This window comes from Gracilinanus agilis, chromosome 3 (assembly GCF_016433145.1).
Source record: "Gracilinanus agilis isolate LMUSP501 chromosome 3, AgileGrace, whole genome shotgun sequence".
In the NCBI taxonomy this organism is placed as follows: domain Eukaryota; kingdom Metazoa; phylum Chordata; class Mammalia; order Didelphimorphia; family Didelphidae; genus Gracilinanus; species Gracilinanus agilis.
This window is the reverse complement of record NC_058132.1, coordinates 21,572,357-21,577,962: the sequence shown is the minus strand read 5'-3', so window position 1 is coordinate 21,577,962 and position 5,606 is coordinate 21,572,357.

Below are 5,606 nucleotides of genomic sequence, written 5' to 3'. Positions count from 1 at the left end.
ACTTCTGGGAGATGAGAAAACTTCAGGACAGGGAGCATTGAAAACTTGGGTGTGATCTCTCAAATTTCTAGTGGAAACATCTTGGTTAGGGTTGGGCCGGCTTGTGCATGTTAAGGTGGGACAGTTGTTGCTACCACATCCTGTGCCTGGTCTCTAACCCTGTACTTTCTTTCCTTTTGCCCTGTAGAAGTGGGAACTAGCCCCTCACCATCCTCCTCTAACCCAGGAAATTCAAAGATCACAATGGAGAACTGGGAAAGATCTAGGGAGATCTTTGGAAAGAGGGCCCTGGAGGATAGGCAGGGACCAAATAGAGTCCTCTCAGACTAAATAAATCCCAAGTCTTTGCTGCCCCTACCTGTCTCAGGCTTGGCCACAACTTGGGTTGGTGTGTGGGTGTGGGGGAGATTGCCATCTCCTATGTAGACAACTAGAAATAGTTGACACAAAAGTCAGAGGAGCAAAGAGGGTCCATTTTTCTCTTTCAAACTTCCCTAGCATCTGATCAATACAGATGCCACCCCAGTGTAGCTCTGGAGGATTGAGAAGAGTTCAAGAGGCTGAGGCTGGAGAAATGATGAGTATGAGGACCAGAGTGACCATGGGGGGATGAGGGCTTTCTTGGAAGCCCAGGTGTTGGTTTTATTTTATTCTTTAAATGTGGTTTCTTTGATGCCTTCTGTTCTTTACATCATCATAATTTTCCTCAGTATTTCTGACTCCCAGACAACAAATAATATTTTTAAAGAAAAGAAAGAAAAGAAAATCAGCCCAACTGACCAATACATAGGGTAAATAGAGGAATAGTTTCAGAACCTAATTTATTCAAATTTTCAGAAGGCCAAATAGAGATATTAAATAATCCATTTTTTAGGAAAGGATATGGTATTAAGTTTGAAGAAACTTCCAAAGGATAGAGGAACCTCCTGTCCTGATGAATTTAAAGAAGTAGTTTGTCCAATTTTAAAAGGACAATTAGTACCCTTATCACACAAACTATTCTCAAAAATTGAGAAAAAAACACCTTACTAGCTTCTTTTTATAGGACACAGATAATTTTTATATTTAAGTCAGGGAAAGATAAAGCACAAATTATAGTTATAAGTTATATTATATTATATATTATAAGTTATAGAGCAATATTGTCTTATCAATGAGGTGTTTCATATTTTCCTTAATTGTTTCATTTTTTTTTATTTTGTTATATAGACTCTTGCTGCCTTGTGAAGTCATTTGCTTCTAGTTGTTTGATTCTAATTTTTAAAAACTGAATTTCATCCACTTTCTTTGCCTGATCTTCAAGCTGATTAATTCTAGCTTTTAGAAAACTATTTTCTTGTTTTGGTTCATGTGCCTCTGTTTCTGAATGACCTATTTTGCTTTTTAAGTTCTTTTCTCAATTTTCTTCAGTCTCTCTTAGTTTTTTGAATTCTGTTTTGAGTTCTTCCAAAGCCTATGTCCAATTTTCTGCAGTTCCTGAGCTTTTGCTTAATGTCCCTTGTTCTTCTTCTATTCCATTTGTTCTTTGTTCATTACCTGAATTGAAGCTGTTAATTGTAATTTATTTTTTTTCTTTTTCTGTTGTATATCCATATTTTTTTCCTTTTCCTCCCTCCCCTTATTAACTGTATTCTTGCTCCTCTGTTTATTTGCTGCATCTATGAGTTTGGGTTTTTCTGTCCTGAAGGGGCTTCTTCTCTGCTCTACTGATTAACTGGATCAGGCTGATGGAGCTGACTGGTTGTATTAATGTGCCTTGAGGCCAGATCTTCCTCAGCTGCTGGCAGAGGCTGAAGGTAGTTACCCTTATCCTCCTCTCTTCCTTTCTGTCAGCTGCCAGGTCAGAGCCCTGAGCTTCTCATGGTGGTAACAAGGTACTCTGTCATGCTTGCAGCCTTTGCCCTGGGATTCTAATCAGCTGGATTCTTACTATGAGTCTCAGCACAGTAGGTGGGGGAGGAGTGTTGGAGATTAAGCTTTTCTACCCTCTGGGGGCTTCTTCTCTATACTACTGATAGACTAGATTGAGCTTGTTGAGCTGATCAGCAGAGCTGAATATGCCCTGAGGCCAAAACTTCCAGAGACAGAGGTCCAAGATGGAGGAGTGGTGGCTGAAGGCTGTGACCAAGCTGCCCTACTCTCTGCTGCTCTCCTTTAGCTGCCTCCCTGCCAGCTGTAGTCAGAGCCCTGAGTCTTGCATATCTCTGGTAGCAAGGCACTCCCTCTGGGCTAGAACCCTTACCCCAATATTCCACCAAGCACCAGAGTCTCAACATAGTAGGTGATGGAGGGGTCCTAGGACCTTCTTTCTTTCTTTTCCTTAAACCTGAGAATTCAACTTTCTCTGCATACATTTTAGGTTGAATCAAGCAAGAGAGTCCCCTGGCTCTGTCCTGTTGTTGTATGTGGTTTTTCAGTACTCTTTGAAGCACTTTGTTTGGTATGGAAGGGTTTTCACAGAGGAATCAACTTTTGCTGCTTCTAAGGTGCTATCTTGACTCCCTTCCCCTCTAGACTAATATTGTTAATAAATATTAACTCAAAAATTTTTAAATAAAATTCTTTTACTTTACAGTAGTTTATTCAAGGAATCATTCATTATGATAAAGTTGAATTAATATCAAAGATGAAATTATTGTTTAACCTTAAGAAAATATCAATTTAACATTAGGAAAATAATCAACACAATTAATTCTATTAAAAATTAAATTAAAACACCTCGAACTATATGGTTTCTTTCAATATATATAGGGTGGAAAGTATCTGACAGAGTACAACATTCACTTTTTTTTTTTAAACCCTTGTACTTCGGTGTATTGTCTCATAGGTGGAAGAGTGGTAAGGGTGGGCAATGGGGGTCAAGTGACTTGCCCAGGGTCACACAGCTGGGAAGTGGCTGAGGCCGGGTTTGAACCTAGGACCTCCTGTCTCTAGGCCTGACTCTCACTCCACTGAACTACCCAGCTGCCCCCAACATTCACTTTTGCTAAAAACATTGTGACGTATAATGATAGAGAATATTTATCTAATATATTTATTATATATATATATTATCTAATATTTATCTAATGATACAAATATTCATCTAAAACCAAAAGTGTTCATAATATGCAATGGGGATGTACTGAAACGATTTCCAATCAATATGAGATAAATCAAAGATATCTGTTCTTCCCATAATTAGTTATTTTAGTTCTGGCAGTAGAAAAAGGAAATAGTGAGAGAAATTGGGCAAGAGAATAAAATTAAAGATATAAGTATAGGTAAAGAGTTGACAAAACTATTTCTATCTGCTGATGACATGAGAGTATATTTAAATCTGGGAATCAACCAAGACACCAATTTATACAATAATTTCAGAAAAGCTTCAGGATACAAAATTAACCCACAAAAATCAACCATATCTCTAAATAATAATGAAATCTAAAAACAATAATAGAAAATGAAGTCTTATTCCAAATAATTACAAAATTAATAAAATATCTGAGGATTATCTACCAAAGAATGGAAGAGATTCATAGATTCAATTATTAATTATTCCATAAAATAACAAAAAGTATCATGAATCATTGGAGAATTACTAAGGCTTTGCCAATATCATAAAATGACTCTACTTCAAAACTGAAATAATATTTTAATGACAGACCTATCAAATGATTGAAGAGATACGTTAGAGAATTTGACAAAGAGATAATAAAATTCTTTGGAAAAGCTAGAGATCTAAAATATCCAGGGAAATGATAAAAGTAGATAGGGAAGAAAAGAGGATAGTACTTCCAGACCAGAAACTATATTATAAAGGAAGACTAGTCAAATCCATCTCATATTAGTTTTTTGTTTTTAAAAAAAGGCAAAGAGATGAATGAAACAGACCATAAAAGAATGCTTCAAAAATAACAAGAAAAGATATGAGAATATACTCCTGTTGTGAGGAAGATTAATAAATTATTATTTCAGAGGCTTAGCAGGCAGGGCTGAAGGATTCTAAATGGAATGGGGAAGCAGGAAGTGTTGCACTTCTAACCTACCCTTTTGAAAAGAATGGAGCTACACAATTGTTGCACATTGTATATATTTTCAAACTTTTTCAATGTTTTGATCAGTTGATCAGTTTTCCATCTTAAAATATTATTTGTTACATGGGATGGATCTCTGGAAGGAATGTTTTGGAAAATGATTCTGATGTAAAAAACACACTTTTAAATTAATATTTTTTAAAAATCAAAACTAAAAATAAATATTTATAAAAAACATAAAAAAAGAAATTTAAGAGTAATTGGTTAGTTAGAGAGAGAGAGAAACAACAGGTATAAAGGATATTTCCTATGTGAGAAGTCCCATGTTTAAATGATCTTCCTGGGTTAAGAGGCATCTGTGGCCTGGCAAGTTCTAGAGAGCAAGGCAATGAGTCAAATTCATTTTTAAAAAGGTAAGAAAATCCCACAGTAAAGGAATGGAAAAATGATGTAAACATGTAGTTTTAAAAATTATTCAAGTTATCAAGAGAAATATAAAAAATGTGCCAAATCCATAACAATTAGAGAAATCCAAATTAAAACAGCTCACTGATTCTACCTCACACTCATTTGATTATTTTACAAGGGGAAAAAAGACACTTATTGGATGGGACAATGATAAGATGAACAAATGAAAACTCTCAAAACTGTGAAATGATTCAGACATTTGGAAAATGATCTTGGAATTAAAGTTAATGATTGAAGTTGATAAGGCAGCACCTCTATAGGCCTATATGCCAAAGAGAACAAAGTTAAGGACTAATATGTAAAAAATTATTTATAGAAGCTCTTTTTATATTGACAAGGAGCTTGAATCAAAGGATATGACCATTAATTTGAAAATAGTTGAAGAAATGTTGGGATGTGAATATTATATAATATTAATATTCCAAAAGAAAAAAGCAAAAGCATTGTTTTAGAGAAACATGGGAAGATTTCTATAATCTGATGCAGAATGAAGTGAATAGAAACAGAAGGACAATTTATACAAAATATCATTATAAAGGAAAAATTTTGGATGGTTTGAGAATTCTGATCACAAGTCCTTATTTTCTTATACCTGGCCTATTGTAATAGCCTTTTGTTTAGTTTTGTGAGAATGAGATTAAATCTACCTTGCCCATTCTCAAATCAAATCACCAAAAGTGTAAACAACTCCACTTAACTCTCAAGTTAACTCTCCAGTGGGGAGGTCTGTGATTCATGTGTACAAGAATGGGTGATGAATCAGAATTGACTGACTGCCCCCTAGGCAGTCCTAAGAAAAGCATCTGTTGTGATTGGACACGTAAACTAAGAGGAAGGCACAGGAAGTGACGAAAGAAATGGCCTGAGTAAATTGAAAGAAATTCCAGAGCTCTCGCTCTTGGCTGCTCTTGGCTCTTGGCTGCTCATTTCTTCTTGTGGCAGGTGACTAGGACCTGGAGGAGCTCTGACCACTGGCTGAGACCTAGGACTAGGTAAGATTTCCATTAATCTCTCCCTTGGAATTACAAGTAGTGAGTGTAAAGACTAAATCTTTCTGGACTTCTCTAAAGGAACTGCTCTTTCAAAAGGGATTCTGTGACTGAAGCTTCTGCTTCTTTCATC